We start from the raw sequence: 13,569 nt of genomic DNA, 5'->3' as shown, positions 1-13,569 counted from the left end.
TACCTCTATCAAACCACCTTCAAGTCAGGTATATATGTCTTGGTTTCCTTCACTAAATGAGTTCCTTGTGAGCAGAAACTCTACCTTCTGTCTGTGCATCCTTAATCCCTGCCTAGCATGAATGCATAGATAACAGATGGATGAATGTATGTCATACCTGCTAAAAAGTGGTACCCAGGTCTCCATAAGCCATACAGAGCATTTCTTTTTTAGATGTATTAACAAAATTTTTTAATGTCTTAAATGATCATACAGTACAGTAGACTTTGGGGAGAGTGTGTATATAGAGCTCTATGAATTTTAGGACATGTATAGATTCACATACTCTCAGCCACAATCAAGTGACAAAACTGTTCGATTGCCACTAAAAACTCCCTTGTATCACCCTTTATAGTCACACACTCCCTAACCCCTGGCAACCACTCATCTATTCTCTATCACTAGCATTTTGTCTTTCCAGAATGTTGTATAAATGGAATCATACAGTATGAACCTTTTGATACTCTTTTCTTTCATTCAGTATAATACGTTGGAGGCCCATTCCAGTTGTGTGTATCGATAATTTGTTCTTTTTCTTATGCTGAGAAATACTCCTTTGTGTGGCTGAACCACAGAGCCTTTATCCATTTGCCTATAGAAGACAATTTACGTTGCTTCCAGTTTGGGGCAATTATGAGTAAAGCTGCTATGAACACCAAAGTCCAGGTTTTTATGTGAACCTAAGTTTTCATTTCTCTAGGGCAAATTCCCAGGAATGGTATTTGCTGAGTCTTATGGTAATGTGTGTTTAACTTTTTAAGAAATTGCCAAACTGTTTTCCAGAGTGACTGTATCAAGCATCCTCACCTTTGCACCATAAAAACTTAAAAAAAAAACCACACTCCTTTTTTTCCCTCTCTTGGGGTAGGATCCCTTTCCCAGGCTCCCCTCAGCTAATTTCCCCTCCCTACACCCTTCAGAATGCTGGGTGCCTCCCTGAACTCCAGGGCCAAGGAGGCAGCCACCACAAGGGACATTGACCGGAAGATGAAACCCCTCAAAGTCTCTCTCTCATGGGAGAGCACCAGATTCTTTCTTTCATCCTTATTAAAAAGCAGATGGTCAGGATTGGGACACGATGGCCTCTTATCAGTCTTATTTTTCATAGAACGAACCACATTCATGGTTTTCCCAAGTATGGACTTGGTACAGGAAATAGAAAAACGTTGGTGGGCGGGGTAATTGGAGGGACTTAGGGGAAGGTAGAGGGTTCCCAGTGCTATTTGTCTGTCAACACTGTTTGTTTGAGGCAGCTTTGCTGACTTACACTCTGACACTTAGTAATGGGCCAGGGTGGCCCACGCCCCACCCCTTCTTTTCCCTATAATCTTCTACAAGTTCTCCCCTCTCATTTCACCACGATGAACACAGTGGAACTGGTTCCTTGCACTCAGCCTTTCATCTTGTGTGATTAGCACAAAGACCCAAGCTAGACACTTTTAGGTTAAGGGATTGTAAAGTCCCAGGGACAATGGCGTCTCACATCATGGCTTCTTTGTACAGGTCTAATCACTTATCCCTCCCAATTTGACACCAAGATGGTGGTAGGGAGGCAGGGGAATCCTGATATCACACAGGCTACAAGGTGGAAGAAGGTCCTGCCCCCAAAAACTTTGCAAGAGGCACCACGGCCTCTTAAAATAATCTACGTGTCATATTTCAAGCCCCACACTCTTTATTTTATCTGTGATCTTAAACACTGCCCGGCAATGAGATATGATGATGTCAGACTTCACAGCCACAAATCATGAGGTTATGTGAGTTGCTTCATTCTTGATAAACTTCACAAACACAGGGGATGGAAAGAAGAGGCTCTTTTTGTCTTTCTCTCTTTGTGAAATCTTGACACCATGCAGACCACTTTCTTCTAATGGGCCTTTGGCCATAATGGCGGTGGTGCCATCTGGCAGTGGAGCCCACACTGGCGCTGGTCTCTGTGAAGCCGGAAGGCTACCTGGGCCCAGGGCCTGCCGGTGCTTGCTCGCTGGAGGTGGTGCTTCAGATAGATCTGCCCCACCGATCCTGCTGAGCCTCCTGCCCTGCTGGCTGCCTCCCTGACTGGCCTGCTGGGATTTTCTCATTTCAGGAAGCAAATTGTTCATAGGCTTCGTAGCTCAGCATCCTGCATGCTGCAGCCCCTCCTACACTAATGGGGAAACAGGCACACCAAAAGCTCCTTTGCATCCAGCTGGGCCTCACTACCTTGTCTCTGGGGCTTATAGGCTAGACAGCACTGAGGAGGGAGGACCAGTGTGTGGGGTGAAGGTGTTTCCGAGGGTGGTGAGTCTGATGGGGGTCACAACACAAAGATCCCAAAGTGGGAGGGTGAGGAGAAAGCGGATGGAGGCTACAGAATTTACTGTATGCTCTTAATCCCCACCCATTCTGAATGACCTTGACAATGAGGACCAGGGAAATGGCCCACGCCTTTTGCTGCTGGGCCCTTCCTTCATCAGTGAAGCTAACTGTTTAATGAGGGGGAAAGGTGACACTTAAAATGTGTTCTCCAAACCATAAGCTAAAGCAGAGATCAGCAAACTTTTTCAGTGAAGGGGCAGATAGTAAATATTTTTGGCTTTGTGAGCCAAGTGTTCTCTGTTGCAACTACTCAACTCTACCTGGAACGTGAGGGAAGCCAAGACAGTATATAAACAGAGGGGCATGGCTGTATTCCAACAAATCTTTACTGATGCAAACAGACAATGGACTGGCTTTTGCCCATGAGTGGGTCATGATTTACTGACCCCTGCTCTAGGGGATGGCAAATAAGCCAGAGAAAGATTCCAGATTCTTATTCTATCAGCTCTGGATTACTTACATTTAGTCTGTTGGGTGAGAGAGAAATGAATATCTTTCTTGTTTAGGCAGCTGTTTTGTAGGTCTCTTTCTTACAGCAGCCTATCTGGTCCTTGCTTGGCTCACGCCCTTACTTTATTTCAAACTTGTACTTGAATGGCACCTTCTCAGAGATATGCTCTCTGACCACCTCATCTGAAACAGCACCTTCTAACATCTCTAGCCCTTTGAACTGCTTGATTTTTTAATTGTATCTGTTACTATATGTTTTACTTTTTTTTTACTGCCTATAAATCCCAGTAAGTTCTATGAGGGCAAGGGAATTTCCAATTTTAATGTTGTATTCACACACCTGGACAGAGGATAACACGTAGTAGGCACTGAATGAGTATTTGATGAGTGAATGAGTGAAACAATGAATAACCTTAAAGGATCTGGAAATCTCAAAGTATGAGAGACTAAAACAAGTTTCCAAACTTTTTTTATCTATCCCCCATCAGCCAACATTTTTTGAGCATGTACCCCCACTATAGGACTATTTATTTATTTCTCAGTTATGTCAAAAATTTTAAAGGATGAGATGAAATGAAGAAATAGAACTTCCTACGTGTCAATGAAGTGTCTCATGCATCCACTTTGGAGTCCACTGAATTAAAGATGGTGGTAAGAGGAGAAGGCCTAGATCAAAGTTGACATTGGGGATGGAGAAAGAATACAGGTACCAGTGCAAATACAGCAGTGATTTATTGGATCCCACAAAAGATCTTTGAGGGCATTGTCTTTCCTCAAATCTTTGCCATTGCTCCCTCTGACCTTGGTGAATGGTTCGTTCAAGGAGCTTACCCTTCTGAACAACCAATGTAGAATCTGGGAGATGACCTCAGCCATAAAATAACAAAAGCATATGCACAGGTTTTAGGACCAACTGGAAAACTGTATACTTTCCTTTTTTTAAGAAATTTCTTTATTTTTGGCTGCGTTGGGTCTTCGTTGCTGCATGCAGGCTTTCCCTAGTTGTGGCGAGCGGGGACTATTCTTCGTTGCAGTACATAGGCTTCTAATTGTGGTGGCTTCTCTTGTCATGGAGTACTGGCTCTAGGCATGCAGGCTTCAGTAGTTGTGACACGTGGGCTCGGTAGTTGTGGCTTGCGGGCTCTAGAGCACGGGCTCAGTAGTTGTGATGCATGGGCTTTGTTGCCCCGCGGCATGTGGGATCTTCCCAGACCAGGGCTCGAACCTGTGTCCCCCGCATTGGCAAGTGGATTCTTAACCACTGCACCACCAGGGAAGTCCTGTATACTTTTCTTTAGTGCAGGAGCTTGGGGGTGGGGATGGTCTCTTCTGTCCTTTAATTTCCAAATTGTCTAGAGTGCATGTGTGTACTTTTAAATAAACTAGCTCTCAACTCATTTATTTTTAAAATATTTATTTATTTATTTATTGGCTGCATCAAGTCTTAGTTGCGGCATGCGGGAGCTTTCGTTGTGGCGCGTGGGCTCTTCATTGCAGTGCACGGGCTCCAGAGCACGTGAGCTCATTAGTTGCAGCGCACGGGCTCTCTAGTGGTGGTGCATGGGCTCCAGAGCTCGTGGGCTCTGTAGTTATGGCCCGGGGGCTTCAGAGCACGTGGTCTCTCTCGTTATGGCATACGGGCTCAGTAGTTGCAGCGCTCAGGCTTAGTTGCCCCAAGGCATGTGGGATCTTAGTTCCCCGACCAGGGATTGAACTGGCGTCCCCTGCATTGCAAAACAGATTCTTAACCACTGGACCACCAGGGAAGTCCCTCAATTCATTTATTAAACACAGTCCACATGTCAGGCACCTTGCAAAGCTTGGAGTTGAAAGCAAAAACAAGGTTCTCAAAACCTAGGAAACACCACCTCCCTTTTCAATGAGAAAATAAAAGCAGGAGGAAAACACACATACAGAATGATCTTCGCTGCTTACAGACCATAGAGAGCATATGCTCTGTAAGACACTGAATATCCTAGAGCCTAACTTTGGTGTTGCAGCTGCTCCCTCAGATATTTACCTTGCTATCCCCTTGGCCGCCTCCTGCTCCTGTCTTATTGGCAATTTGCCTCTCTTGCAGGGACTGACTTTTTGGCCCATCTCAGCCTGCTCTCACTTCTGGCTGCATTGAGTCTCTCATATTTTAAGCTTTCCAGATCCACTGAGGGGCTTTATTTATGATTAACATTTTCCACACTGTGTCTGTGCCCTGGATGTCTTTCTTCTTTGCTTTATTAAAACTGGATATGTTAACACTAGGTGTTTTCATCTTTTTTAATATATTGAAAAACAGCTTGTTTGTTATAATTTCATCTTCCCAGGACTCAGGGGTGAGTCCCTGGGTGCTGGGTCAGAGGGAAGACAATGGAAGTGACCATGGGATCTCATGTTGTGTTCAAATCCTCCCTCCACGCTAACCCTGCTGAGCTTGGATCACATCTGCATACTTGACTCTACCCTGGGACAAGAGTTTTCCCAGGAGGATTTTCTATTCCTCCTGTTAATAGGGTCTTGATATGATTCTCTCCACTACTCTTCCAGATGCAACTGAATCCTGGAGTAAAAGCCCATGGGAATCCTGCAAATATACTGGCACACAAGAGTGTTACACAGTTTTGTTGAAATAGCGTGGGCTTTGCTGTCAGCTGGAGCTGGAATTGAAAGTGATTTTATCATGTGCTCAGTGTGTGACCTTGGCCAAAGTACTCAACCTTTCTGAGCCTTGGGTCCCTTATCTTCATGTGACAGAGAAAGAAGGAAAGATGTTAGATTATGACTATTTGCACTCCCCGCCCCCATACACACACACTCCACAATACAACGCACCTGAAATGAGCAAGGATTCTCTGCCTGCTATTGGGCTCTGGATTGGTTCCACCAGGGTGAGAGGTGGAGAGGAGAATTAAAGAAACCAGAGAGGCCAGATTGCATTGTTTAAGAAAGATTTGAAGGGGCAGTGGTGAGCTAGATGGGAGCAAGCGGGAGCCTTTTTCATGGCCAACTACAAAGACATGGGAGCTTAGGAGCTGGGGCTTCGATGTGTCATTTTGCATCTTCCAAGAAGCAGATGCCAAGGTGGAATTAGAAGTACAGAGATTTATTAGGGAAAATGTCTGTAAAATAAAAAAGAGAGGAAGCAGGACGCGGAGGAGGGAAGTTTGACACGTGTGAAGAAAGAGTGGGAAGGAAGGAGGATTGAATAAGAGCTTCAGTCTGCAGTACAGCTCTGAGAGAGTCTTGGCCAGGCTGATGGGAGCCCCAGACCAAAGACTACCCAGTAGAGGAGTCCCCTGTTGGGCAGGAATGGCCAAGCTCAGGTACCCCTACCACTCACATTGACTGGGAGCAGCCCAGGGAGAGCAGTGGTGGGTCCAAAGCCCTACTGATGCTATGGTGGGTCCAAAGGTGCTGCAGCATGAGGCTGTCAGCTACAACAGGTTCTCTCTTGAAGGGAGATCAGAGAGGCATGCTCCAATGTCTGCCATAGACAGTGGTGTAAAGATGGCCCTACCCCGTATACCCTCATGGCTGCAGGGTTGATGGTCACTGCTGCTGTTACCGTTCTATTGCTGCTCTTGACAATTACCAAAAACTTAGTGGCTTGAAACAACAGACGTTTATTATCTTATAGGTCTGTAGGTTTGAAGTCCAAGAAGAGTCTCACTGGGCTAAAGGCAAATGTTGGCAGGGCTGTGTTTCCTTCTGGAGGATCTAGGGGAGAATGCATTTCCTGGTCTTTCCCAGGGTTCAAAGGCTCACTGCCTGCTTCCTCCATCTTCAAAGCCAGCAACAGCAGATGGATGCTTCTTACATCCCATCACTCTGACCTTTTTTCTGTACTCACATCTTCTGCCCTGTCTCCTCTTCTCCCTCCCTCTTCAACTTTTATGGACCCGTGTGATTACTTTGGGACCGCCCAGATAATTCTAGAAAATCTCCCATCTCAAGGTCCTTAACTTAGTCATATCTGCAAAGTCCTGTTGGCTGTGCAGAGCAGCATATTCATAGGTTCTGGGGGTTGGGACATGGACATCATTATTCTGCCTCTCATGGTGGCTGTGAGTTTTCAGTTTGGATTCTGTGTCCCATCAGAAACACAGTCTGTGGAACCAGCCACTGACTGAGAGGGAAGCAGTTGGGTTGTGTGGCAAATAGATGAACTCCAAAGTTGGATTTTTATCAAGAATTATGTGGGAAGTTAATGATGGATATTTCTTAGAAGCCATGTGATAAAAATAGTTTTGTTCAGGCAAAAATGGGAAGGGGATGATCAATTTGAGGGCAGAGGAAACATTAACAAAATTTCGTCTACAAAAGAAAAATACAGGGCCTCCCTGGTGGCGCAAGTGGTTGAGAGTCCGCCTGCCGATGCAGGGGATGCGGGTTCGTGCCCCGGTCTGGGAGGATCCCATATGCCGCGGAGCGGCTGGGCCCGTGAGCCATGGCCGCTGGGCCTGCGCGTCCGGAGCCTGCGCGTCCGGAGCCTGTGCTCCGCAACGGGGGAGGCCACAACAGTGAGAGGCCCGCATACTGCAAAAAAAAAAAAAAAAAAAAAAAAAAAAATACAAGGGTAACAAGTTTGTGGGATGCTTTCATCTGAAGTTGGTTCTTTTTGTCCAGCAGCCTTTTCCCACAAGGAGAATACCTAAATATCCTCCACATAATCAAAATTTCAAAAGAAACATATTCACAATAAAGCACATATCTGTTTAAGAAGAAGAATCTTGAAATGTAGTGAATTTGAAACAGATTAAATTCTTTTTTTTTTTTTTGCCATACACGGCCTCTCACTGTTGTGGCCTCTCCCGTTGCGGAGCACAGGCTCCGGACGCGCAGGCTCAGCGGCCATGGCTCACGGGCCCAGCCGCTCCGCGCCATGTGGGATCTTCCCAGACTGGGGCACGAACCCGTGTCCCCTGCATCGGCAGGAGGACTCTCAACCACTGCCCCACCAGGGAAGCCCCAGATTAAATTCTTTTGCTTAAAAAGAGTAAGTTCATACTGTGGGGAATGCATTGAGAGTGAGGATTATGGGATGGCCTTCATCAATATTCAAAATCTTATCAATGCCACAGAATTCATAATGGAATAAAAATCTGTGAATAAAATGAACATAGGGAGATTTTTAGCCATGGCTGTCATCTTACTCAACATCAAGGACTATATGCTGGAGAAAAATGCTGTGGATATAATAAATGCAAGAAGGCTTTTAGCCAATGCTCAATGTTTACTCTCTATTGGAGAATTCATATTGTGGATAAAGCCTATGAATGTAATGGGTATAGAAAAGCTATTAGCAAGTTCTCAGACCTTACTAGGCACCGAAGAATTAATAATGAAGTTGAAACCTATGAGTTTCATTACTCTAAGGCTGGAGTAATGACTGTGAGAAGACAAGACCTTCAGCCATGCCTCCAGCCTTGCCTAAAGTGAGAGAATTCATGTTGGAGGAAAGCCCTACAAATGTAATGATTGTAGGAAGTCCCTTAGACAGAGCTCAAACATCGAGCAGCATTTCAAATTCTCATGTGAGTAATGAATGCAAAGAAGACTTTAATAGATACTGGCAATTCATGCATTGAACAAACCCTATAAATACAAAGAACGAGGGGACACCTTTAGCCTGTGTCACTCCTTACTCATATCAGAGAATTCATATTGGGGAATGAAGGTGGAGCTTCTCTTAGTTATAAATTTCATTGATTTAACATAAAAAATGCACAGCAATGAGAAACCTCTGGATTTGGCAATGTCTTTTGTCATAGCTCAATCTTATTGACAAGCAGAGAATTCTGATCTGGGAGAAATCCAAATTACAGAGCAAGTGAGTAATTTGAATACACAGGTAAAGCATGAGAAATGTGAAGAGATCCATTTGTCTGTGTAAATACTTGGTTTTCATGATCATTTCACAGAAAATATTGGTAAATAAAGCCAAAGAGCAAGGATATTGAGGACTTCTGTCTTAGAGTCAAAATCAGTAGAGGAAGCAGCTGCAGACAGAAGGCAATTTCTCTGTTATAAGGAAAGCCTAGCATATTTGTTTTTAAAAGCCTTGTCTTTTGGGACTTCACTGGTGGTGCATTGATTAAGAATCGGCCTTCCAGTGCAGGGGACATGGGGTGGAGCCCTGGTCCAGGAAGATCCCACATGCTGCCAAGCAACTAAGCCTGTGCGGCACAACTACTGAGCCTGCGCTCTAGAGCCTGCAAGCCACAACTACTGAGCCCTCGTGACGCAATTACTGAAACCCACGCGCCTAGAGAGCCCCTGCTAAGCAACAAGAGAAGCCCCCACAGTGAGAAGCCTGCACACCGCAACAAAGAGTAGCCCCCACTCACCGCAACTAGAGAAAGCCCACACGCAGCAACAAAGACCTAACACAGCCAAAAATAAATAAATAAATAAGTATTTTTAAAATTAATTAATAAAAATAGATAAATAAAAGCCTTGTCTTTTAATAATGTGTATTGTAGGAATCATGAATGAACTCATTTTTTAATGGATAAAGTTTTTTGGGTTTTTTTTAACATCTTTATTGGAGTATAATTGCTTTACAGTGGTGTGTTAGTTTCTGCTGTATAACAAAGTGAATCAGCTATACATATAACCCCATATCCCCTCCCTCTTGCATCTCCCTCCCACCCTCCCTATCCCACCCCTCTAGGTGATCACAAAGCACCGAGCTGATCTCCCTGTGCTATGCAGCTGCTTCCCACTAGCCATCTATTTTACATTCGGTAGTGTATATATGTCCATGTCACTTTCTCACTTCGTCTAATGGATAAAGTTTTGAATCTATTCCAAATGGCTCTGAAGAGACAATGAAGAATGAAGCATCCAGAACGAAAAGTTTCTAAGTGAAAGGTCTTGATACACAGGAGGAGCCACCATTTTGTGATGATGAGTGTAAAAAGGAAGATGTAGGAGCAGAATGGGGGAACCTAGTGATTTTAGAGGAAACAGTAGACTCACAGTGGTGGTGAGCATTGACTTATGGGGAGAAAAAACAAGGACAAGCTTCAGGATAGAGATCTGTGGAATCTGAGGGAACTCTTTTCTTTGCTATCAGAAACCATGTGGAGAAGCAAGTATGACCAAGGCCAATGGGAGTGAAGGGCCAAGGTCCTCGGGGGAGACGGCGGCAGGACTCTCATTTAATCCACAGTGAGCATGAATGTTGGGGATTATGTTATTGTTTCACTTGAAAGTAATTTAATATATTGTATAAATGAAAATATTTTTTTTTGGAAAAAAAAAGAAGAAAAATATTGGACTACCACAATGGGGAAAAGATTTGCAAATGGAGAGAAGAGAGGGCTAGGGAACACCAGGTGGCTGAGAAAGCATAGCCCTGTGGAGAGGGAGAAGAGGGGAGGAGATATGCAGATCCTTGAGGAACAGATTTTTTTTTTTTTTTTTCCAGTACGCGGGCCTCTCCCTGTTGTGGCCTCTCCCCTTGCGGAGCACAGGCTCCGGATGCGCAGGCTCAGCGGCCATGACTCACGGGCCCAACCGCTCTGTGGCATGTGGGATCTTCCCGGACCAGGGCACGAACCTGTGTCCCCTGCACCGGCAGGCAGACTCTCAACCACTGCGCCACCAGGGAAGCCCAAGAAACATATTTTAATTACGGAGAGCGGGTCTGTGGTGATTGCGCAATGTAATCCCTTCTTCACTTCCCCATCCTGCTCCCACCCTAATACAACCTTCAGTAAAGTTCACATTGCTTTCAGTGCCAGCAGATCAGATTTGTGCTTCTTTTAAGGTGGGCTTGTTTTACTTGGGTTATGTGTAAAAGCATGATTAGCATCTACCTTTTGGTTATAAGGGATACGTAAAGTGAAGCATGTGGAATTGCTTGCCACATAGCATAATGAGCATCTGAGATGTACCTGTCACTATTCTACGTGCTAGGAATGGAGCGATAGACAGGACGGTCTTGCCCTTGTGGATCTTCATATGTGGTCATTTTTCTTATCTTCCTTCTCAGGAAACATTCAGTTTAGGAGATAACACAACCAAAAGGACATTTAGGATCTCTTTGATTTCACACCTGCATAGACAGGCAATCCCCTTGAGTGGTATGATATTGACTAGTTATGATAATAATCTTGGCTAATATTTGTTGCTTGAACTTGAGGAGTTTTTATGTGTGAATGTGTTGAATCCTCACATCATGCTCATAAAGCAAGTATCTGTGTTACCCCCATTCTAAAGATAAGGATGATGGAGCACAGAGGTCTTGAAGCACTTAGCAGGGATTTGGCAGAGGTGAGATTTAAACCAGATGTTGGCCTTCAAAGCTGCCACTCTATGGAGACACCATTCTACCACTGGAGTGAAAAGGCCTATTCCCTCCGGAGAAGTAAGCGTTATCTTATGACCCTACCCACGCAGCCCTTAATGAGTTAACTGTTGGACAAATGTTTGCTTTTCATAAAACAAACTTTAACGCCTTTATCTTTCCAAATGTGTGTAGTGCCGACAAGGCCATTCAGGGAGCCAGGGAACAGAAGCAGGCCGAGTAAGCCTTTATTTATGTTTTGAGAAGACAGTTCAGCATTTTTCTTGTCTACAGAAGAACCCTAATATCTGTCTGCAGAGCTCGTTCTGGGTTGCCGCCACTGTTTGCTCCCCATCCCCGCTGCCGAGACAGAGTGCTCCCCTTCATCCTCAGGAGGCGGAGACTGCCCTTGCTCACACTTCCAGACAGATATTTTCTGTGCCAATGCTGGGAATAATTTTTCAGCAGATTGCTGTATTAGTCCTTCATTTGTGGCCCAAGTTAATTTTTTTTCCCCACTGCCATGTTCATTTCTCCTGTGAATGACACACCTTCTTCTGGATTCATTTCTGTCTACGTTTTTCCTCTTTTGTTTAGTTTTTTCTTCCTGTTATTCAAGGTTAATAGTGATATTAATATCTTCTATTTGCACAGTGCTCTCTGAATTACAAATGTTTTCATTTACTTACTTTAATCCTCTCGATAGTTTTATGAGATGGGCATTTTACATCCATTATAGAGATGAGAAAACTGAGACCCGGGTATTTTTGGTGATTTGTGCAATGTGATTGTAGTGGACATTTGTTGTTCGCCTAGCATCTGTTTCCCCTTTTTCTAACACCGTTCTGATTTTTATTGCAGTTGACTTCCCCGGTCTTAGGGCGTGAGGTCCTCGTGAAGCTGAGTCAGCTAATGGTTCCACAAATGGCTATTAGAGTAATATACCACCTGATCATCACTGAAAATTGGTCAGTGACCTCCATAGAGGTGGCAAAAGGTCATCCTGGGAGTGATCTGGAGAAGGGCCTTCTTTTTTACTGAACATGAATTTTTGAGGACCCACAGGAGAAAAGAGATGACTGAAAATGGAGTTGATGCAGAAAGACGCAGAGCTGAAGATAGTCAGCGTCTTTATAAGCTGGATCCTGCTAGAAGTTCTGGTTGAGAGAGCCAACACCCACCCCTTCTGACTTAAGCCAGGTGAGTTAGGTTTCTGTTTGTTTGTCCTTTTGTCTCACATCCCCTGAAAGCTTTCAGCTTATTGGATTATTTATATTGTGATCCATGGTGACTCATTTTACTCTAATTTTCCAGATAGACGATTTCCCCCCATTTTTATGTACTCAAATTTATCTGTTTTTCCTAATATAGTAGCCTTCTCATTTTCATTTCATTATTAGGAGAATCTACTGCAATTAATCATTGATTTTTCTCTAATATATTTGTTAACCTTTCTTAGTTTATTTTTATTTTATTTGGTGTAAAGTAGGAACTTCATTTAAATTTAATAAATTGGTTGTCAATTATTCCAACACACTCTATTGAATAATTCACATTGTTTCTTCTGATTTGAAATACCACCTTTATCATATTTCCTAAACCTGTCTTTATTCTAATTCTGGACTCCCTGTTCTGTTCTAGCAATATATGTGTGTATTCTGAACAAGTGTTGCAGTATATCTATGCTCTAAGTTATCCATTACATGTACTACAGAGTTAAAAGCACAGGCTCTGGAATCAGACTGCCTGGCTTCAAATCCTGGCTATATCACTTATTAGCTGTGTGACTTCGGGCTGGGTACTAAATCTTTCTTGACTTTGCTTTCCTTATCCGGAAAATGTGACCAATAATAGTATCAGTCTCACGATATTGTTGTGATGCTTAAATGAGATAAGATATGCCGAGCATTTAGCGGAATGCCTAGCCCGTTAAAAGTAGTACATTCTTAGGGAACTTCAAATCTGAGACCCACCAAGTGCTGTGTGCTCCTTTTACAGATATGCTTTTTAATCTCCACTTAAAAAATAATAATAAGTATGATTTAGAAATTTTAAGAAACTTGCCTGATGTGTGATGTGGTGGAACCCTGATTCTAAACTGTCTCATTGTAAGACATGTGCCCTTTCCACTGTATTATCCTCCTTTTAAACAACAGGCACTTTGCAATAGTGGTAATTTGTGACTAACCTCCTTCCTTTTTTTTGAATTTAATTTAATTTAATTTTTGTATGCAGCAGGTTCTTATTAGTTATCTATTTTATACATATTAGTATATATATATATATGTCAATCCCAATCTCCCAATTCATCCCACCACCACCCCCAACCCGCTTTCCCCCCTTGGTGTCCATATGCTTGTTCTCTACATCTGTGTCTCTATTTCTGCCTTGCAAACCGGTTCATCTGTACCATTTTTCATGTTCATTTATATCAT

General features: G+C 43.6%; 1 protein-coding gene across 1 annotated transcript in view; it reads left to right on the top strand.

Annotated features, from left to right (window-relative positions):
• The window catches only part of LOC132493175 (protein FAM184B-like), a 61,777-nt gene extending 49,448 nt beyond the window's left edge, over positions 1 to 12,329 (top strand). The window contains exon 3 of the transcript XR_009532959.1: positions 12,191 to 12,329. The gene's annotated coding sequence lies outside the window, so the exon portion shown is untranslated. The remainder of the gene's footprint in view (positions 1 to 12,190) is intronic.
• Positions 12,330 to 13,569: the final 1,240 nt, after the last annotated feature.

Source organism: Mesoplodon densirostris, chromosome 1 (genome assembly GCF_025265405.1).
Source record: "Mesoplodon densirostris isolate mMesDen1 chromosome 1, mMesDen1 primary haplotype, whole genome shotgun sequence".
NCBI lineage: Eukaryota > Metazoa > Chordata > Mammalia > Artiodactyla > Ziphiidae > Mesoplodon > Mesoplodon densirostris.
The sequence above is the reverse complement of the archived record's forward strand: the minus strand, read 5'-3'. Positions and strand labels throughout refer to the sequence as shown.